The sequence below is a fragment of the Wyeomyia smithii genome, chromosome 3 (genome assembly GCF_029784165.1).
Source record: "Wyeomyia smithii strain HCP4-BCI-WySm-NY-G18 chromosome 3, ASM2978416v1, whole genome shotgun sequence".
Classification (NCBI taxonomy): domain Eukaryota; kingdom Metazoa; phylum Arthropoda; class Insecta; order Diptera; family Culicidae; genus Wyeomyia; species Wyeomyia smithii.
In genome coordinates, this window is record NC_073696.1 from 98,099,599 (window position 1) to 98,123,447 (window position 23,849).

The 23,849-nt window shown below is 39.8% G+C and overlaps 1 protein-coding gene across 3 annotated transcripts in view; it reads left to right on the forward strand.

Moving 5' to 3' along the window:
* Positions 1 to 16,716: 16,716 nt before the first annotated feature.
* The window catches only part of LOC129726929 (aquaporin AQPAe.a), a 115,343-nt gene continuing 108,210 nt past the window's right edge, over positions 16,717 to 23,849 (forward strand). The window contains exon 1 of one of the 3 annotated variants that reach the window (XM_055684201.1): positions 16,717 to 16,734. The gene's annotated coding sequence lies outside the window, so the exon portion shown is untranslated. Of the gene's footprint in view, positions 16,735 to 16,825; positions 17,428 to 23,849 lie in introns of those variants that run through there. The other 2 variants (XM_055684200.1, XM_055684199.1) reach the window with 2 other exon arrangements.

A 23,849-nucleotide genomic window follows, 5' to 3' on the forward strand; every position in this document is an offset into this window, starting at 1 on the left:
TTACGAAAAAGAGTGGAACTTTCCTTACAATAATGTTTTTTGTTGAAACTTGACGTTATTTCGAACCTTTGGGGGTGAGCTTAGAATAGAGAAATGTAAGACAAATTTTCACAAAAAAAAAAGTTTTGGAGATTTTTTTCAAATCATAAAGCTCTTGGCGTCTTACTTTCTAAATACATACATTTTTGAGATATTTCAAAATTGCAAAGCAAAGCCTTGGTGCTACATTCCGATTCGGAACTTGACCTTCTGTTTACTATACACAGACTTCGCAGCCAACTGTTAAGTGTACAGGACAATTGCGGGGCTAGCGCTACGATCCTACTGACACTAAACTAACAGTCTCTCCCGAGTCAAGACTCGAACCTACGACGACTGGCTTGTTAGGCCAGCATCGTACCTCGAGACCAGCTAAGGAGGCTTCAAAATTATTTTAATTAAAAATTGAGCTTTTCATAAAAATACGCCTTTTGCGTAGGTTCCCATTCAGGCTTGTCGTTCATCCTTAAAAAATTACTAGCGTGTAGGAGAATATCTTTCACTGCGAAAACAACTGCTCTCACACTGGGGGGCATATCGACGCACTTGTTCGAAGAGCAGCGAATCGTGTGTGTCTGAGGAGCACGCAAAAACACCAGGGTGGAATCTGAAACATCTTACACGGACATTACGCTCAATAACCACACAACAGAGCTCACTGCAGTGCTTTTATTGTGTGTCTCTAAGCATATGTCAAATGAGGGGAGCATCTAGGTAGGAAAGTAGAATGTGTTGTTTGCTTTGCATCTCGAAACAGAAAAAAAAATCAAGCCGCTCGTCACGAAGGTTTGCTCTTCGAGTGCTATCGAGTTCACTTTAGCAGTGCACACCGCGAAAATTTCCGAAACTCAGTCATTTATCAACCGATTTGCAATATTTAAGCAGTTTTAGAAAGAAAAATCGAACTTTCAAAATATATACAGGTTTGTTCTAATATCAATAAAACATGTTAAGTTATTCGAGTTTATATCTAATTTTTTAGACTTTTTCACGCAAATTTTCAGTTTAATTTTAAATTTGCCGTCTATTTTTGTAAGAAACATACAAAAACTATACTATAATTTTGAAAGAATATTCGATTCCGAATCAAATGAAAGTAGTTTTGTGAAAATCGGTTGATATTTGGCGAAGTTATATATTTTTTAAGAAAACCAGAATTTTTGGCTTCTGTCGCACAATTATTTCACGGAGCTACAAATGATAAAAATATGCAAGAACCTTTGATTTGACTTAGTGTGGGCTGTAACCTTAGTCAAATGTTACTTGCGCATTTACTTGAAGTTTTTCGAATACCTCAAAAATTATTAGTTATGGTCAAAACCTTGTTTTTTACCTTAGCTCACATTTTTATGTTCAATTCGTTTATTTTTCAACCATTTTTTTTCAAATTTTGACTATTTTGGAAAGGCGAAAATAGAGCATTTGAAACTTAAAATATGTCTAGAGAGTTTACCTATATGTGATGAACAGTTTTAAACAAAATAAGATGATTTATGGTAAATAAAATAAAATGATTTTTTTTTCAAATTTTACCTATATGTGATGAATAGTTTTAAAATAAACAAGATAGTTTATGTTATTTTCAAATTTTCCAAATTTATTCGCAATTTTTGTAATTAACGAGCTTTCATTTCTATAGAATTTCAAAAGTACATTTAGTGCCAAACGAAAACAGTGAGTGTTGTTTATGAAAATTTGTTATAATTCGGCTGAGAAATAAATAAATAAATAAATCATTTCTCAGCCAAATTTTAACAAATTTTCATTAACAACATCTATTGTTTCCGTTTGTTACTAAAAAGAGCTTTCCAAATCTTACAGCAATTGAAGCTCCAGCATTACAAAAATGTGTGAAAAATTGCGAATTAAAAATTTGAAAATAACATAAACCATCTTATTTATTTTTAAACTATTCATCACATATAGGTAAACTTTCTAGACATGTTTATATATCTCAAATGCTCTGTTTTTCGCCTATCCAAAACAGCCAAAATATAAAAAAATCGGTTTAAAAATAACCGTATTAAACATAAAAATGTGAGCTATGGTAAAGAACAGGGTTTGAACATAACTTATAATTTTCGGGGTATTTGAAAAACTTCAAGTAAACGCGCAAGTACCACTTAACCAAAGCTACAACCCACACTAAGTCACATCAAAAGTTCTTGCATTTTTTCATCATCTGTAGCACCGTGAAATAATTGTGCGACAGAAGCCAAAAATTCTGGTTTCTTTAAAAAATATTTATCTTTGCCAAATATCAACCGATTTCCACAAAACTACTTTCATTTGATTCGGAATTGAATATACTTTTAAAAATATAGTGTATTTGTGGTATGTTTCTTACAAAAACAGACGGCAAATTTAAAATTAATTGAAAAATTGCCTGAAGAAGAATAAAAAAATAGATATAAACTCAAATAACTTAACATGTTTTATTGATATTAAAACAAACCTGTATATATTTTGAAAGCTCTATTTGTCTTCTTTCTAAAACTGCTTAAATATTGAAAATAGGTTGATAAATAACTGAGTTAAAAAATATTATATGCGCTAAGGTCCAAAAAACCGTATTTTGACCATAACTTCAGATTTTGGGGGTGTTTGGAAAATTTCTAGTAGGGGAAAGTAGGTAAAGACGGACACTGCGGGTAAGATGGACACTTTTAATATTTCACAAACTAGAATGTATTATGATAGTTGAGTGATGCGAATACCTTCTTTATAGTGTGTCAATGCTTTTCAGTTGCATTATCGGTTTTAGCAAGCAAACTGTCAAATTTGTGAGTAAAACAAAGAATATTTTCTTGAACGCGCAATTTGATGTGATTTTTATCCCACGGAAAATAGTGAAAAACTCGTGAAACTTACGTGTTATCATTCGTTCACAATAGTAAAGTGATTAATTAGTCTTTCCTCGGTTTTCTAGTGAAAATCCAGCAGATTATCGATGTTCCGATGAAGAGCTACGATCGTTTGAAAAATTTACCACCAGGTCGGGCAAGACGGACACAGTAAGGTAGGGAAAGATGGACACACGGATTTTCCAAGAATTTTCACATGTAGCTTCTGTTGTGTACTACAGATGTTCACAAAGTACACCCGCGAGAGAAACCAGCAGATATGAATCACTTAGCAGTTAGAACAGGCCATATAGGTGGAGAATTTTCGCCTTCATCGAAACCCATCTTCTCAAACTGTTCACGTGATGTATAGATGGACTCTAATAACGTAGAGTAATGTATGGCCATAACTTAACACATAAATCAAAAGAATACTTAACGTACTTTATCTTTTTTGTGAGTGTCCACCTTTACCTTCGTAGTGTCCATCTTACCCACCCTAAGTGTCCGTCTTTCCCAACCATGTCAAAAAACAGCAATTTGTAGTCTTATTTTTGAAGACCCAAAACACATAAAACTTGGAGGAAGTTCACTAATACCAAAAATGATTATGAAAACAAATGACCTTAAGTTTCAATTTGTATGACTACTGCGATCTAAATAGCAATACCTAAGTAATTATTTAGATTAAACCTTAGGGTGTCCGTCTTTACCTACTTTCCCCTATGAGCGAATGTTACACTCAACAAGATCTACAACCTACACTAGGTCACTTCAGAAGTTCTTGCATTTTTTTTTTCATTTGTAGCACAGTGTAATATTTAATCGTTTGTGAAAATAATATTTAATCATAATAAATGTATTAATTGATGATGTCAATTGCTTGATAAATAAATCAAAAGGTATTGCGTTTATTAGGTGAGGTATAGTTTCCTTAAGGCTAGGTCACATTCTTCAGTTCTCATTGAAAAAATTACATACACTGCCTGCTTTGCTCTGTTTTCAAACAAGGTCTGACATCTATATTCATAAAACACGTTTCGATTTTAAAGGATATTACGGTCAAAAATTGGTCAACTTAGCCGTATTGTTTTTATGTGTGTAAAAAAAACAGAGTACTTCTCATTTTAAAGATGTGCGTGTATAGTATCATGCCTAATGTTTGATTTTGACATTTTCTCTACAGTTGTACAAATGACATCAAAGCAAGAGGAGCAACGCATCAAAATTCTGCTCATCCATTGCAAAAATCCGATTTACTCGCACCAAGTTGTCAAATTGTTGAATGTGGCTAAATCAACCGTCACCAAAATAATAAAAGTGCTTGGAGAACGTTTGTTGACTGCCAGGAAGACAGGATCAGGGGCGAATCGAAATTCGAAGGCCGCAAATGCGACAAAAAGAAATCCCAACTTTTCCGTCCAAGATGTCGCTAGCAAGCTGGGAGTTTCGTCTACAACTGCTGAAAAAGGAGCCGGACTGCAGACTTACAAGAAGGTGGTGACTTCAAATCATGACGATAAGCAGAACAAATAGGTCAGACCAGGCTTCGGAAAAAAACTGCGGTGTGACACTACACTGTCAACTGTGCTCTCTTCTTACTCGAACAGCCCCACGAATCAGTTTTTAATGAGAGCTCACATACAGATAAAGTTTACACAGGCAACGAAGCTGTCTTGTGTTGCACACGACAACTCATTCTTGCGCATGTACTTTATTCGTTCAGACATGACAGCCTAGTTTTGTACATTTTGAGGATGTGTTGTTAGTTGGCCACGGATTGGGATACTGCGAACAACATTCAGGTGGTGTTAAAGGAAATGAACCCTCCCAACACATCAGAGGCGTCAAGCGGAACCTCAAGAAGACACGAAAGACAGTAGACAACGGGATGCAGTTTAAGGCCAACTCGAGTTCTGCAGCGAACAAAGTGACCAGAAGGGTTGTGCAAAGCTTAATGGAAGGAGTCAACAGAGAGGTCCGGCAATTGGCATTCGCTAAAAAGAAAGCTTGAGTCAATATTTTTCCTCTATTCTGTGCGAATTGAATAACTAAATTGAATAAAATAACAGATTTACATACATTTTTGTTTGGCCAATTTTTGACCGTAACACCTTCAATATTTTCGTAAAATACTCACCACTGATATTTTTTTTTGTTTGAAGATAATCCATGGAAATCATTCTACGCGCACCCCAGAAAACCGATGCCATAACCATGTCACTGGATGGAACTGACCAGATCTTCTCAATCCGACAGATCTTACAGAAATGTCGCGAGTACAACGTGCCCACACATCACATCTTCATTTACTTCACGGCGGCCTATGATAGAGTCGATCGAGAACAGCTATGGCAGATCATGCACGACAACGGATTTCCGGATAAACTGACTCGATTGATCAGAGCCACCATGGCGCAAGTGATGTGCTACGTGCGTGTTTCGGATATACTCTCGAGTCCCTCTGAATCGCGTAGAGGGTTGAGACAAGGTGATGGACTTTCCTGTTTGCTGTTTAACATCGCCCTTGAGGGTGTGATCCGGAGGGCGGCACGATTTTCACAAGGTCTGTTCAGTTTTTGGGCTTCGCGGATGACTTCGACATCATATCACGTAACTTTGCGACGGCGGAGGAACTTACGTCCGACTGAAAGCCGAAACTGGACAGATCGGACTGCGGATTATTGCGTCGAAATCAAAATACGTGCGAGCGAGAGGCTCCAAGGAGAACAACATCAGCCTTCCAACTCAAGTCTCTGTAGACGGTGATGAGCTTGAGGTGGTCGATGAGTTCGTGTACTTGTTGACCGCCGACAATAACACCAGTAAAGAGATCCAGAGACGCATCCAGGCAGGAAATCGTGCCTACTTTTCACTTCGGAAGACACTTCGATCGAATCGAGTGCGACGACGCACGAAGTTGACGCTGTACAAAACCCTGATAAGACCGGTAGTCCTCTACGGGATCGAGACAACAACGCTTCTCGCGGAGGACCTTAACGCTCTTGGAGTTTTCGAACGGAAGGTGCTGCGGACTATCTACGGTGGAGTACAGACGGACGACGGAGAATGGCGACGGCGCATGAATCACGAACTGCACGCGCTCCTTGGAGAGAATCCCATTGCACACTTGGCGAAAGAGGTTGCGGTGGGCCGGTCACGTCGTAATGATGCCGGATGACAACCCTGTGAAATCACTTCTTTTCAGCAACCCTACCGGCACCAGAAATAGAGAAGCGCAGCGTGCACGATGGCTCGACCAGATCAAAGGAGACTTGCGGGTGATGAGATGCCTGGGGAACTGGCGAAACACAGCCCAAAACCGAGCAACATGGCGACAAATTCTTGATACAGCACGAGCCACCACGGCTCTCGTCTGATTGGTAAACAAGGATGGAACTGTCTTCTGTGGGGGTCAGTCGATTGTGCTTTGTCGCCTATGTAAAAATCCAAGAGATTTTGTCGAACTAAGAAATAAAATTTACGTAGGTTTGCGGAGTTGATGAAACTGAAACATTGGCGCAAAAACTGACTCGGGTGAAACCATCTAAGGTATGTTAATAAATGTATTCCCGTTTCCCTTTCTTTGAACAATTTGTTTTGTTGACGGCAAAACGCCTCAAGGATCAAATATCCATGTTTGCTAAACATCAGAACTGTTTCCACGAATTGCTTGAATTCAATAAGTGCATATACCAATGCCAGAGAATCATCTTTACTCACGAACTATAATCATTGAAGATTCACGTAGAGATGTCCTTTTCTGTTTAAGTGTTTAATTAACGATATGAAACTATTTTACACAAGACCAGTGAATGAACCGGATGTAGTCCTGGTGACACAATAAATTAAAATCAGCTTTATCAACATGAAGCACCCTTGAAAAATGTTGTTTTAGCATTCGAAATATACTGCATCTTTAAAATATATACCGCTGATTGTATACTTTTAGAATCAGTACGACTATTGCTAACCACGAGACCCGTAATACAAGCTACATACAATTGCATCGTTAGTCTCGAACAGTAACCTACAGCTGTGGCTATCTACGTGGCTAGACGATACACCGATGGGAAGGAGGAGAGTGTCAGTCAACCAGGTGATAATTATACGAGCTACGGTGTTTACAAATAACTCATTTATTTTTATTTATTATGAATTAGCAAACGACTTGAATTTTTAAATAGTTACGAGTGTGGCCGTGCTTTCCAATAGTGCGGCGCCGTCGAAGTTCACGTGCAAGGTTTCAAGTGTTGCGATCCTGCAGTACGCGCCGGGCTGCCGGGTTTGGAAATTGACAATTATCGGGTGTCAATATTCGCATTCGCGTAGTGCAGTTTTATTTCTTTCCAATCACGAGTGATTCGAAGGAAATAAAACCGTACCTAGTACAGTAGTGATCGATTCAGGTACACCGAGAAGCCACGGCTCATTTATTAACTTTTGCACGCGACTAGCTTCCGGTGCTGGCGGATGAATGCACGATCGGAAAAGAGGAATTTGATTATTCGTCACTATTTTCGCAGGACTTAAAACAATTGCAATGGCAAGGGAAAACACAATCCTATTATGTGATTTCAGCAGAAAAATCATCTAGCTATTAATCAGCAAACTACGTTCTATATAAAATAAATTTTCCCATGATTAAAATATATGATTCGTTGAATATGACGATTCGCACGTGTAATGCACCTACCTATACTTCGAAACCACATACCCACATATGCGAACAAAATGAGATGTTTACAGCTGGAAAGCATACATGCTTGACAATTAACTGGTAGTGAACAACCCCACGGCAGGCATGGATAGAAGCATAGTAATTTGTATAATTGCCCCAATTATCGATGTTTAGCGGAGTGATGATAGGCGGGGACCCAACCAACAATTCACGATCACGGACCGCGGCTAACGGCATTTCTGGCCAATATATTTCGGAATAGCAATAAAGCGAAGCAAAACCGAACGCGTGCTAATTAAGTTTGGTCGAGAATTGATTTTTTTTTCAATATAGTTACTTTCCTGTATTTGGGTGGTTTTTTCCATACTTTCAACATATTGTATCACTGCATCAATTAATTCGATTATTAGGTTAACAAATCCGTGACAATTCTTTTTAGCATTGGAGCATTAGAATACTAAGCTCTAATTTTAGCAGACGTCAACGGCGAAGTCCCCTGAATAGATCACAGGTGACAGTGCGATAGGATGACAGAAGCTTTCACGAAGCGCATAACATGTTGAATGCCAAATAAAACTTGTAACTGAATAATCTGTTCCATGAGCTGAGTGATGTTTAAACCGGAAACAACCAACGGAAAATCAAAGGTATCACCGTACGAATCGAGTTGTTTTTACTCATGATTCACGCAAGCGGGTCTGGAAACAGTTATTAGAATCACGCAAGTGACGGTGAACAAGTAATTGCAACAACCGAACTGATGTACTAGAGGAGACAGACGGGATTTGTGATATATTTTTTTCAATCTTATTTCTTTTATGTGGTGAATTTTGCTTGTCGTGTTCATTCTGTGACATTCGGTCAAGGTGTGTTTTCGATTACAATCGGCTGATAGAGTCATCATGTGTTGTTTGTGGACTGAAATTTTGTTTTCATATACGGTCAATATAATGTTATAAACTTAATGTTTTGTTATTTATGTTCCTTATCTCCGAACATTAATTTATCAACTGTGTGATGTTGTTCTACTAGAACGCGAGTAAGTATACATACATACAGAAAGTATTAGCGTTGGTATCCTCAAAGCTATTACCCCGATAATTCATATTAAAAAAAATGTACACATAACGAAAATGAATTAAATTTATAAGTTCGAAATCACACGTATTTATAGAAAAAAAAGGTTTCTTTCGTGCATTATTTTGGAAGAGGTGGAACTCCGTTTCGCCGATTTTTTATCAGTTTTGGACATTGAAGGCATTAGAATGCTATATTGATTCCAGATATATCCAAAGATTGACCTTACTATTTGTTTATAGTCATTGAAAATGTTCGGTGAATCGGATATCGCATACGTTCAAACTCAAAAAGGCAAAGGCATTTGAAATAAATAATTCTATTGGAATAAAAACATTTTTGCCATTGAATTTTCCTTGTTGCTTGCAATTCATTGGTTTTCAATTCTGGACATTGCACTGGATTTTGTACGATATTTGAAAACACATTCATAGTGAGTTTCTCTATCGTTGGTATTTAGCGATAGAAATGTTGCGGGAACAAAAGCCTCAACTGATTGTTCTCCATTGCCAGTCGCTAACAATTGCTTTGAGAAAATTTCTGTAGTTATTACAAAAATCAATTAGAAAAGTTGTTTGCACGACTCCAAGATAGACGGTTGCACCACATGAGGCTGTTTGTTATAGTAAATGCGGTGCTGCATTCCAGAGTGATCACAAGTGATAAGTTCGAAATAATTATCTTGTCTTTTATATTGTTTTAAATCATAGACGCTTATATCACAATAGACTGTATTGTATTAACATGAATTTTTCAATAACTTATATTTAACACTAATGAAATAACTTTCTGCAAATAACGTGGTGGCACTGAAATAGTTCTAAACGGTGTATAGAGTCGATTTTTTGGTTCTGTATTTCATTCCGATTATAATTCGGACATTACAGATTGTTTTTCAGCAACCGCAAGCTACCATTTTGAATTTTTGGCTTCTGTGCATCGTCCCGATCATTTTAGGCCTTTTCCCGGAAAAAAAGTTGATATATGTGTTTTATGTCTATGCCCCCCTTTAAGAAGGGAGAGGGGTGTCAAAAACTCTTAGAAACATCTCCCGTCGCCAAAAACCCTCCACATGCCAAATATTGCTCCATTTGCTTGATTAGTTCTCGAGTTATGCAGGAATATATGTTTCATTTGTATGGCAGTATGGCAGTGAGGAGTGTCAAACAACCATATATAAGTTAACAGAAGAATCCCCCTCAAACCCAACGAACGCATTCTTCACTACACCAAGAGACCATCAGTCAACCAGCATACAAAGGTTTAGGTTCCACTTTTGAATCGTCAGCAACACGTTTTCAGCCAAGAGGTTATATCAGAGTTTTATAGCACTTTTTGGCTGTATTAACCACTGTGAAACTCCGATAAATCCAATATTGTTACTGGGGTAGACACCATAAATAAACTGCTAAACAAGCAGCCCATTGACATCGGCCAATCCACCGATCGACGACAACGCAGAGACCCCTGGATAACCATAATTGGATTAAAGCCACATACCTGGTAACTAGGGACAACAAGTGTAGATTAAGCAATTATTATTCAGGTTCTAAAGCTAGTTAAAATAAATGTATAATGAGTCTTGTCTTAAGCTTAGGGTATTGCAGTCGCTTTTTTCAAACTTCAAACGTATCACCTTTCCCATAACTTATTTCTTGCTTCCGAAAACCTCAATGTGCAAAATTTAGTTTCATTTGCTCGTTTATTTATTCCTCGAGTTAAGCAAAACTTTATGTTTTGTTTGTATGGGATTACCTGTCAGAAGGAGAAGGAGTCTCATTATAATAACCTTTCCCACTCCCAAAGGTCCCTTACAAGTTTTATCTCACGCCTCCACGAGTCATATGATTCCTACAATAGACTGCCAGCTGAAACATGAACACAGTTGGTTGGCGGAGTCTGGGCAATAGTGTCAATTCGGCAGCAACTACGTTAATTATATTTCGCTGGTAGAAAAAATGCTTCGCCAATCCGAGCGTCTGTTCACCAAGATGATACGGCTCAAAACAGCGTCTGTTCGTCATGTTAGAGGCGGTTGAATAATGGTCCGTCTGCCAGGGGTTGGCCAGGGTTGCAGGCCTCACAAGCCAGTCGTAAGAATCATCAGTACAGGAAGCAAACTAACCGTTGGAAACTCGGATTATGGAATTTCGAGTCCCTAAATTTTTGGAAATTACTCAAGTTCGTAGTGCTGCAGGAGGTTTGCTGGAACTATCGGTGCGTACGTATAGAGATGTTTACATCATTTACCAGAGCGGGCGGCAACATACTCGAGCTGGATAAGCTCTTATTGTGATGGGTAAAATACCGAAGCGCGTGATTGAGTGGTGGCCAATCGACAGAATGTGCAAGTTGAGGATTAGAGGCCGTTACTTCAACAATAGCATCATTAATATGCACAGCCCTCATCTAGCAAGTAACAATAACGATAAAGACGCCTTTTACGCGCAGCAGGAGCGTGGCTACGTTAGCTGCCCAAAACATGACATCAAAATAGTCATCGGAGATTTCAACGCTCAGGTCGACCTAGAGGAATTTAGATCGGTTATTGGGAAGTTCAACACACACCGGCTCATGAACAGGATACGGAATACCTACTTCCAGCATACCTCCCCATATCGAAATACCTGGAGATCACCACAGCAGACCGAATCGCAAATTGACCCCGGAAGGGACTTCTCGGATATAATCGACGTCCGAACCTATTGGTACAAGTGTCGATTCTGACCACTATCTCTTGATGATCTTAATACGACAAAGACTTTCGGTTGTCAACGACATCCGATACCGTCGCCTATCATTCCCCGAAGTCATCACTGAGTGAGTGGAAAGCCTTAAGGCAACGTTGCCGGATGAAGGAGAGCTCATCGAAACCCCTCTAGAGAATTCAGACGAGAGAAGATCAGACGTTTCTAGACGAGGAGAATGCAGCGCGGGCATTGATGATGCAGTAAAGGACTCGGCAGAACGTGATGCGATACAAACAGAAACCCATCTTGTCCGGGACAAATAACGCCGCCTGGAAGAGCTGAAGTGTGAGGAAATAGAGCAGCTGTATCGTTCTCAGGAAACTCGTAAATTCTACAAGAAACGCATCTCGTGCAGACTTTGTGTCTCGAGCTGAAATGTGTCGGGAAAAGGATGTAGGAATCTTGACAGATGAACGTGAGGTGATCGATAGGTGAAAGCAACACTACAACGAACACCTGAAAGGCGCAGAGGCAGAGGAACGGTTTTACCAGCACAGCGGTTGAGGGAGACATACCCCACGATAATTGATGTTAAGGATTCTATCAAGCAGCTTAAGAACAACAAATCAGCTGGAAAAGATGGATAAGCTTATCAAGCTAGGTCCGGAAAATTTGGCTTCGTGTCTGCACCAGCTGATAGTTAGGATCTGGGATGCAGAACAGCGTGTAGCGCGAGTGAAATATGACCAATGTACAAAAAAAGCGACAAGCTGGGATGTGAAAACTACCGAGCGATTACGATTATCAACGCGGCCTACAAAGTGCTCTTCCAGATTATCTTTTGCCGTCTCTCGCCGCTAGCAAGAAGGTTTGTGGAAAGTGGATGGGTGACCGAGAACGTATCAAACCTTAACGCTATGGAAAATGCTCCGAAAGTATCGCAAATACCAAGTCCCAACACACCACCTGCTCATCGATAGACAAAAATGGTTTCCCTACGACACTGACAAAACTGATAAGGGCCACGATGGGTGGTGTAAAGGAGAGCGTGGGAGTCCTCGTGGTGTTGGTGCTGAGGTGGAGATAGATGGGGAACGATTGGTTGACGAGTTTGTTTATCTTGGTACGTTTGTGACATGACGAAGCTGAAACGACGAGTTGCAGCTGCGAACAGGGCCTTCTACGGACTACGTAACCAGCTAAGGTCCCGTAGTTTGGAAACTCGCACAAAACTAGCGCTGTATAGGACGCTGATTCTGGCCTTAACGGACATGGAGCATGGACGCTGGAGGAAGTTGATCGACGAGTGCTCGGAGTTTTTGAGCGTAAAGTGCTGCGATCGATACTTGGCGGTAAACTGGAAGATGGAGTGTGGCGCAGACGCATGAATCACGAGTTGTACCAGGTATACAAACATGATGATATAGTGAAGGAGCAGGCTTCAGTGGGCTGGACATGTAGCCAGAACGCCTGACGGGAGAGCCGCCAAAACTATCTTTAGTAGAGAACCAGGAAGAGGCCGTCGACTCCGTGGTAGGCCTCGCACGCGGTGGATGTGCGCGGTGGAAGAAGATGCACGATCTGCTGGTGTACGAAGAGACTGGAGAACGGCTGCCCAAGACAGAAGAAGCTGGACATCTCTAATCCGTTCGGCCCTAGACCGGTGAACGGTCTGTTAGCCAACAAAGTAGAGTAAGTAGGGTGGTGTAAAGTGCTACGTGAAGATATCGGGCGCGTTATCAAACCCGTTTGAAACATGCGAGGGACTTCGACAAGATGACGGTCTTTTTTGCCTCCTGCTCAATATTGCCCTTGAAGGTGTTGTGAAATAAATCCAGCCAGTCAATCTGCTTCGCTGACGACTAGGATCTTGTTGGAAGGACGATCCAGGCGGTTACTGAGCAGTCACGTATCTAAAACGTGATGCAGAAGAGGATAGAAATCCCAGTATCCCAGTTGTGTAGCAATCAACAGAGATGAGTTGTACCTTGAATCATTGGTAACGTCAGACAACAACTGCAGTAGAGAAATCCGCAGACTCATTGTAACTGGAAGTCGTTCCTACTACGAACTCCACAAGATCTTGAGGTCTAGTAACCTTCGCCATCGTAAAAACAAAAGTTGTCGATTTTTCATGGGTTTACCTTCACATGCACTGACAAAACTACCCATGCAGCTCTATCAGTCGAACTTTAACCGTGATGGCGAAAACTGCGAAGCTACTCTATTAAAAAATGTGCGCTATCAAAGAACGGTATTTCGCGTCGAAAACAAGAAGCTCCAAAGGATGCTAAAGAAGAGGAACGAGGGAAAACTGCTACATCGCTGCATGCACTTGGCCGGGAGGTCGGTGCAATCGGCCAAATAGCAAAAAAGTACCTGGCGAACATGGACATACCTGTCAGGAAGCGGCAGTCCCGTCCGCTGGTCTTGGAGCTGCAGCCAATTACGCAGCGGCTGAATCAGATGTTTTTTTTAGCGGTTGTAATGTGTGCGGCATGGTTTTTTTTTGATCACACAACATTTATTGAATCAGATGGTTGTAAAGTAGGCAATGTATGTGATTTTTTCGAGGATGCGGAAAATGAACACGGGCTGAGGATGTGGTTTAGACTTAGAAAAAATTTCCCTCGTCCAGAAGGGACTCGAACCCGCAATCTCCGATGTCTCCGGCATGGTGTTTTGGCCACTTAAACTACTGGGAGAGGTAGTTTGCGCTAAGACCAATTTTGATCACCCTTCACTATTTCGCTATGCTCCACACACGCCTCGATCAACCACACACACACTGCCTTGTTGAAGTTATTTTTGTAACTGAACGCTCTAACACTTGTATAGCGACTTATTATAACTAATAGAGAGAGAGGAGACTATTTGATTCAGTTGGTCGCGTATCTTCCACAGAAACGCATCTAACGGAAGAACTCCGTTAAGCTGGGATTACTTCATGAACTACTTACAGTTTTTGTAAAGTACTTAAACTTTACAACTTAAAATGTAAGTCATAGGACCAAAAATTTAATTAGTCCATGAATCAGAGGTCAAGACGATTTTCCTGACAAATCGCGACGTGGCGGTGATGATGGACGACGAGACCTATCTCCCTCTGGATGGCAACGACCGGTTTCATACACAGTCCTGTGTTCCCCAAGTCCTGTTGTGGCTTACAATAGCGAGAAGGGAATGTGAAAGCCGCTCTATTTTCGCTCCGGACTGGCCGTGAGCAAAAAAATTATAGTACGAGGTGCCTGCCGGATGTTCCGTCGTTCATTAATAAATACCATGAGGGCGAAGACGCGGTGTTCTGGCCGGATCTGGTGTCGGCCCTCTACCCAAGTCGGCGAACCCACTCAACGTCCCCAGCTGCGTTCCATAAGAAATTTCTAGGCAATTCTGAAGCGTAAGATCTACTCCAACAATTTTGTCGCGAAAACTGAGGAAGAATTAATAAATAAAACGTAGAAACACTAAAACATGTCTACTCGTGTGTTTTCGTCCACCATGGCGAATGTTTCGGTTAACTGCCGGAAGGTTGCTCGCAAGGCTGTAGAATTCTCGACTACTCTGTGATAAGGTCGTATATCTAAACGTAAACAAAACGAGTGAGAGTTATATCCCTTGTATTTTATAAGCACAAATCATCTCTCACTCGTTTTGTTCACGTTTGGACATACGACCTCATCACAAAGTACTCCACAATTGTTTTGAAAATAAGCTAATATACTTATCTTCCAAGGGAAATTTGTCAAACTTGATTCTGATCTGTCTTAGTGTTTTTTATCACTGTTCGGAAACAGTCCATTTTTTTTTAATGTGAACGTTACAAGACGCTTGTAAAAAGGACCGGTAGTCGTCTACGGCACGAAACATGGACAATGCTTGAGGAGGACTTGAAAGCACTGGCCATTTTCTAGTTATGTGTGTTTAGGACCATCTCTGTCAGAGTATGTGAGGATCGCCTATGGAGGCGAAAATGAACCACGAACTGCCGCAATTTTAAAGCGAGCTCAGTATCCAGAATATCGCCAAAGCTGGAAGGATACAGAATTCCGAACAACAATCCTGTGAAAATGGTGTTCGACTCGACGTAGAGACGCGCAACGAGCCAGGTGGTGACCAAGGGGACCAAGATCTTGGAATTAAGGCTCGCTCAAGAAACTGGAGGCAGAGTGGCATGGACCGAGCTAGTTTACGTGAACTGAAAATATTTTTTCGTTATTCCACTCACGCAATGTTTTCGTAAACATGGAATAAGTAGATGTACAATGCTTTTGTTGATTATATAGAACATTCGTATTGCAAATTATCGAATGGAATTGCTACATAACGCATAGTTTGTACAATTCACGAATGTACTTTCGTACGAACGTGGATTATGCAGCGTTTGTTTGTACGATTGATTTGCGCTTATTTCTAAAATCTTTCGTTACGTATACGAAAAGAAATCTGTAACAGTTTTGACAGTTCTGACGAAAGTACCTTCATTTTTATAACGCATTGGTTCCGTTGCAGAACTAAAAGGTTTTGTATTTAAAAACTTTTTCGTGGAATGAACTAAAATATTTTTTTTCAGTGTAACATTGTGACGCAGGTGAAATTCTGAGGGACGTTTCACCAGGAAAGTAAATAAGTGAGGATCAGATACACAGACAGAACTTAATTTATGTATGTTTAAATTGATCATTATTCCGTCACGGAAATTCGCTTAAAATTTAAAGATCTAGAGGAGCGGATCCTAACCGGGGGTCCACGGCAGGTAATTAAAATGTCTTTCTATGTTCCACAGAGAAAGCGCATTTTTAACCCTTCATGAACATGAAACAAATCAGACGTGCAGGACGATATGAGACTGATAAACACAGTCTCGTTTTACAAAACTAGATGCGGATTTTAAGGGGTCGTGAAGCTCTTTGTACTTAGCAAAAAGGGTCGTGAAACCGAAAGGGTTAAGAACCACTGCTCTAGAGACTTTCGATTTGCAATTGAATTAGATTGACGAATAGTTTTGAGTAAGATCTTTGAGAAATCGAATAAGATTCTGATTTTATTCAAATGCAAGGTCGAATTTGAAATAACACTTAAATAATAATGAATATTTTTGACTATTGAGTGGAAGTTGATAATATTGAAAATTTGTTCATTCAAGATGGACACTGAATAATGAAGGATAAAATAAGAGATAAATTAAATCTGTCCATATCGCAGCATTTCATTCCACCGTGCTTCGTCATAGCCACAACAGACGTAGCAGAATAATTCCGGTCAGTCACAGTACACAGAAGTGAAATGAAAGTATTCACATTGCAATCGTCAGTGGTCGCGGTAGAAGCAGGTACCGATCGGTCATCCACAGCAGCAGCAGGAGCTAGCAGCCAAAGGCAGCATTTTTGGGGGCAGTGCCGCAGTGAGTGAGAATATAAACGTTACCGCTTTTGCCTCATTCGTTCCGCGTGATTTGTATAGGTATGATAATAATCTATGCAGCCACCCCGGCAGCTAGTAGCAGCAGCATTCGATCGGCCGGCTAAAGTGCGCTCCATTGGGTCGACCCGTGGTCACCCGCTCGCAATTTTGCGCACTCAGTTATCACGAGCATAGGAAAGCGTGCGCGCGAAACGGCGGCGAAAACCGAATTAACCCAAGCATCCGTCCTGCTCCTCGCATTCGCCACACGCGAGGCTGCTTTCCGAGTGTGTACGGCAGACTAACTCCAGATCTCTGCGAGGTGAGACTTTGGCGCGCGCGAGAGCCTCTCGATAGTTGTCGACTAAACCTGCGAGGTATATTTGGTTTCGTACGTTATAGTTGCTTGTCATTTAAACTTTGGTTGTAGCGGACTTCAATTCAATTCTCGCGCGGACTTACCGATTTCGGTTGTTCTGAAAAACACGCGGCGGAAACTAAAATAAATCGCAGCCAAAAATTGGCAGGTGCTCGGTGGAGAGTTTATGGTTAATTTACTGAACGCAGCTCGTGCTTAAAAAGCGATTCGGTCCAGTGTTTCGAGTGAGGACTTATAATCTTGGGACAGGATAGAATAAGTGTGAATCCTACCAGGAGCAGTGAAAGGTAGTTACGATTTTTCTCAGTATTTTAGGTAAATAACGTCATCGTGAGAACCTGTAATGTTACGTTGAATTTTGCTACGAGGAAAGAAAATATAATGAAGAAAACGATCACGATGCACGGCGTTGAATCTGTGATCAAAATGACGTGACTAACCGCTGTGCCACTGATAGCTGTGATAAAAGTAACCACACTAAGACGCCCTGGCAAGCGGAGGGTGATGTGAGTGTTACTGCTCGAATGGGTCATTAATTTGTACTGTTGGACCGTTAGAACATGTTACGTCACTGATAAAAAGTCAATGTTTCAATCATATAAATTTTCGCGTGGAGCAGGGATTGCGGTAACATTACACAAGTGCACTGTTCAGGAGACAATCGTTGAAGGGAGAAGAAGTTGTTGAACGTTTAGCGAGCTTGTCAATTTCAAACACGCCGCGAGGTGATCAATTAGGGCTGAATGACGTTTTGTTTTTCCCTACTTAGTTTGATGAATTATGAGTTCTTTAGTTTGCTCCATGACGAGTGATATCAGCGTTACAAATTGATTCAATAAACACGGTATTGAAAAGCATGTCATATTGGTAATGAAAAATATTGGCCTTTTTGAAATAAGGCGAAATTTTAAAAAATACTGTGAAAATGTACATTGTACAATGGGACTCTTAACAATCCGTGCAAGTATACTATAATTGTATTTATTTTCCCGCGCAAATTCAACACTGGTATTGTTGAAATAAACAACAAATATATTGCCTCGTCAAAAAATTTAGAAATTTACAAAAATAACTAATTAATTTAAAGTTGTGTATAAAATCATTAAAATATGCTTTCAGCAATCCACAATCAAAAAAATATTTTTAGCAGTAGCTTAAACATACCTGAGCTTGACTAGGAATTTTTGTGTAAAAGTACAACTTACAACAACCAACAACGTGTTGGTTTGATTCAGAAATAAAAGTTCAGAAATCAATCAAGAATTGTAATGTATGGTTGGGAAAAGTTTATTTTTTTTTTATTTTTATTTATTTATTTATTATTGAAAAAGCTCGCTTATGAAGGAAAATCAGTCGTTTTCAGTGAGGAAGCTAAAACTGCGAATTATTAATTCATTACCACAATTCACAAGCGGTAGAATATCTTTCAATTTTTAATTTTTGGTGCATTTTTACTACAACACCGTAATGGGCGTAACCGTGAACTGCTCCAAGAATACCTCCCAAGTAAGACTAATAGTTTACAAATTAGTTAAGCCAGCCGATAATGTTTTTATATAAAATATAAACTCACACAAACATGCATATAAACAAACATGCATACACAGATAACTCTCAATTGAGTCGAAATCTCACATTTGTAATCTATTATAATGATGAAATATAAATGATTTTAGTCTTGGGTTACAATAAAAAATCAACGTATTTTAACTAATCAACGTATAACAATTCTATCGTCCACCGAATAACTTGTTTGCTAGTACCAATCCGGCGTGCTGGGAGACTTCGTACGTTTCACGGTTCCCAAGACACGGAACGAATATTTATTGTTTATAATTCACATGTTTCTGTCATGATATAGTTGGGACGTGCCTTACACGCAAAAGTTGAAGTCTTGTACAATCACTGTGTCTTCCCGATTCGCACAAATGTTGCACAGAAATCGCACAATAAATGTGTGAAACGCATAACGCAACAGTTGTACTGCGAATACATTGACATAGAATGAAATCAGAATATGTATCATATACCGACACTTTATTTCTCACGTCGAGTGTATTAGTGACTAGACTAGACACATCACATACAATTTGCAGGTTTCTCTTTTGCTTCTCTTTCGGTTCGGCTTGCGACGCGCAAGGCGATATTTCGTTGCTTCACGAAATGAGCGAGACACCCGTGCTGTACATACTTGATACCATAGTGTTGTTAGTCTCACTCATACTGTCGGTGCGTGCTTGCTGCTATTCAGAGGAATGCATGAAGAAGAAAAAGTATCTCGAAAGCGTGTGTGCAAAAGACTTGAAAAGCGTAGCATATGTCTCGTCCTCAAACAGAAAGGAGGAGAATGGTTTTGCTTCTCGCTCGTTTCGCAATGCTGCTTGATACCAGTTGAAACTGTTTAGGTGTAGTAGTTTGGAGCTGCCAAATACATTAGAGAAACGCTAGAGCATTAATTGCGTTATGCCCAACACGCAATCATTGTACTGGTTCCGAATTACATCAACAATTGCGCTAAAACGCACAATTTTGTACTGGTTTCGCACCATCCAACTTTTGCGTGTATTATTTCCTTCTAATAAATCGTAAACAGCACGTACGTAGATGCGCAAATGTTTACTAACCCATCGTCAATCATCTATAAAATTGTAGCATTGGCAGTTAGTTATTTTAGAAAAATCTAATCTCTAGCTCACCTATTTCTCGATAAATCACAAAACGGTAATTATTCGTTATTTTCCAAAGACGATGACAACCTCCTCCTCAACCGAGAATGGTACTTTATACACATCCATCCACCCACACAAAATATAACAAACTCATATACATCGTTTCTCCTGACTGGAGGAAATGCATGCAAATCAGTTCCACTTTTCAACACGAAATAAATCTCATAGCTGGCCAGAGGGTATGTATTTCCACTGCCATATGCCGAATTAAGGCACTGGCAGCGCCAGTATGCCAGTACGGAGTTTTTCCGAGTGCACTTACTTAGGGCCATGTCACCCGAACGTTATTTCGCTGAAATTTTCCGGCACAGTGCAATACCACAATCTAGTTCCTTCGATTTGATTCAAACGGTGGGTACCGTGTTCTGCATTTTAAAATTATGATAGTAGATTTCGAATATACGATTGATCGCACCATGTGCGGAAAAGCGAAAGTAAATAACTCCCCTCACGAAAAGAGAGAGAGATAGAGAGACAAAATACGAAGAATAAAAGGTCGTATGTAAAACAGGCGTAATACTTTGCCAACACTTTGCGGCTTGACCTGGCGGGGATTGTTGTTTCTAAGTTTATCCTCGTAATGTAGCGTCTGCTGCAGTGTTAGACCTAGAGTGGATGCACCAAGTCATAAATTTTCGTGTGGTAAGAGGTCACCGGAACCTGCACCTCTGGTAGTCTTGGTGCAGGCATGGACTTGCCTCGAAACTCTCCTATTCGTGAAAGGACCGCTGATAAAAGTATCCATCTGATGACCATCGCGGCGAGAAGACTTTCCTAGGCGTTCTTTTATGTACGAAAAGCACCGTTAGTATGTAGACTGACCGGCAGAGCACATAAAACTAGCCTGTCCGAGGCGGGTACAAGTAAGCTTACCTTTTCGCTTGCATCGTTTCATGAATCTTCACGATGAGCAACGTTGTACGTACAGCTCCGGTAGGCGTAAGACAAAGACGCCGCAATTGTAGATAACGAGCATGTATTAAGATCAGCCATAAATCAACCTACTTTCTTCTTCCGCAGTGAATACACAAATGAACATTGCAATTAACATTCATGCAGTCAGGTATGAAGTTGGATTGTGTCTTTGATGCAGTACTGTAATGGTCCGCCAGGGTAGGGGAGTTCGATGAAGCGTATCAATGCATGTGAGAATGGAGAGCGTAGGGCCAAACCTCCCAATTCCGATGCGAAATGTCAACCAAGAAGAATTGCGCCCCTGGCGAGCATTAGCAGGCCTGACAAGCGTTTCACTGAGCTTAACAGTGGCCTCAGAAATGCGCACGTTTCGCGGCGGAGTGGCCATTTGCAAAGTATCCAGTCATTGACATGCGAAACTGTCGCCGTGGATTACCCACAGGCCGAACCGGTTCGCGCGGACGCACATTCAAAAGCAAGTGCAAGTGCACAGCGCAGTGGGTTGTAAGGTGGTTCAATTGTTTTATTTTGTTTGTTTTTTTTTCTTGTGAATAGCTTATCCATACTGTTCTGATTAATAACACAGTGCAACAAAAATTGACTTTTTTTCTGCCTTGGCTTCTATATATAATTTTTTTATGTATTTTTATGCAAAACTGAATTTCCCCGAGTTTGAACATGTTTCAACTTAAGGGGCAACAATGGCGCCATTTTGAATTTTTGAGAAACCGGTAATTTTTGTGGTTTTTTCGACGCCATTTTGTTTTGAGGCCAAATATCAAAATTCTAAGAGTTTGTCCACATATTAGCATCTTCTTACCCATCTTTTGAAAAAAAAAAAACAGATCTTAAATCGGACAAAAACTGAGCTCAAAACGGTGATTCTACGAAACCGGGTTTGGCATAGTTTCAGTATATTTTTCACAAAGCAAAATAATATAGATTATTTTTGAGCATTAATGGTAATTCGCTAATATCTTAAAGTGGTAGCTAAATTATATCTTATTTTGAGTAAAAAAGTCTCAGAAATCGAATGGTAGGTGTCCGATCTACGTTATATCGTATTAGGGGAATTGGGGCAAAATCGACATTTTGATGACATTTTACGTTGATCAGACACCTACCGTTCGATTTCTGAGACTTTTTTACTCAAAATAAGATATAATTTGACTACAACTTTAAGATATCAGCGAACTACCATTAATACTCAGAAATAATCGATATTATTTTGCTTTGTGAAATATAATAGAACTATGCCAAAACCGGTTTCGTAGAATCACCGTTTTGAGCTCAGTTATTGTCCGATTTAAGATCTGTTTTTTTCAAAAGATGGGTAAAAGGATGCTAATATGTGGACAAACTCTTCGAATTTTGATATTTGGCCTCAAAACAAACTGGCGTCGGAAAAACCACAAAAATTACCGGTTTCTCAAAAATTCAAAATGGCGCCATTGTTCATCAAAAAATCATACATAGGAGCCAAGGCAAAATAATTGTTGCACTGTGTAATCTGTTACCGCAACATTATTATTTTTCAACTGTACTCTATGGAAAGCTGCTGTAGATCCTGTTCTGTGATTTATTCCTGTGAAAGGGTGATAGAATTTTTTAAAACGGTGGAACGTCACAAATGGCCGACCTCTAGACACCACTCAGAATTTTCAAAGGCACATGATTTGAAAATAGTTAATATGGTCCCTGTGAAAACGCTATTGTCACTACAGCAAACATAGAATATTGTTTTCACAGGTGACGCTTTAACTATTACCGAGTCTTGTGCTTTTGAAAATTCAAAGTGATAGCTCGAAGTCGCTTATTTGTGGCTCCAACACCGTTTCAACTTAAAGCTCTGAAAAATATCGCAGTAGATGTGTTTCGTCTGTAACTACCATTGACGCGACCGCCTGCTTTGAGTAATTGATATCGTCTACGCCAAACACGTAGATAATCTGGGCTCGAACTTTAAACCTCATCATCAGAATATATCTCGGTGGTTATGGACTGGTATGATACCCTCACAATCAACCCAACTAGTTTAGGCTGGATCTCTGCTGATGCAGGGAGTTTTTTTGGAATGAAATATTTATGAGGTGTAGGCGCCGGTCATCAGTAAAGGGTTTAAGGTGGAGTCACTACTCTGGGTGTAACTCAGTAATACAATAGGAGCAAAATCAGGCCGACGAAAAATCAATGAAAAAATTCAACAAACACCAAAAAAAAGTAACGTAAATGCAGCTAACTTTTATAACTTTTTTAAGTATCATTTAAATATATAACTTTTCAATGAATTCTATTATGGTTTTATATTTTTATAAATGAGTAGTACTGGGTATACTAGAATGCATCTTCTTCTTCTTATTCAGAATGAGAGTGCAGATGGCTCATGCTGTTCTGTAAATTGGACACGGACTTCGCAGCCAACTGTTAGTGAACTGGGCAATTGCGGGACTGACGCTACGATTCTACAGACACTAACAGTCTGTCCCAAGTAGAGGTTCGAACATAGGTTTTCAACGCATAAAAACTCAGCATTCTTGGGAAATATTCCCGTAGGCAGAGAAAAAATTTATAAAAATTAACATTCGCGGACTCAAGATAACCCTGAATTAGGGAGTTTTACTGGGATTGATGGTTTTAATTGATCTACTAAAGAAGGATGTCGGGGAAACGGCCATAACTCCGCTTTTTTTAATAAACAAATGCTTTTTTTTAATACCGTGCTATACATTTTTATTTTCGTCAAGCAAATGTAGTTTATAACAGTAGGCTGGCTCAAAATAGCATGAGCATTGAAAAGTGCTGTTTAGAGGCTGCCCAGATTTAATTTTAAAAAAATTACAGGGTTTTAAGTTTTTTTTGTAAAAAATCACTTTAAATTTCAATAAAATGTTATGTCTCAAAATTTCCAACGGATTCTCTAGGATTTAAACTATGAGCCAGATTTTTTTCAGAGCTGTTCAACTCCCAAGCATGAATTATAATTTTTTCAATAAGCTTAACTTAGCTTAGTTCTGACTGTACATATCAATGGTTGCTACTGCAACTGAAAGACCAATAACGGCGTCGGCCACGTCCTTACAATCAGGTGGGAAT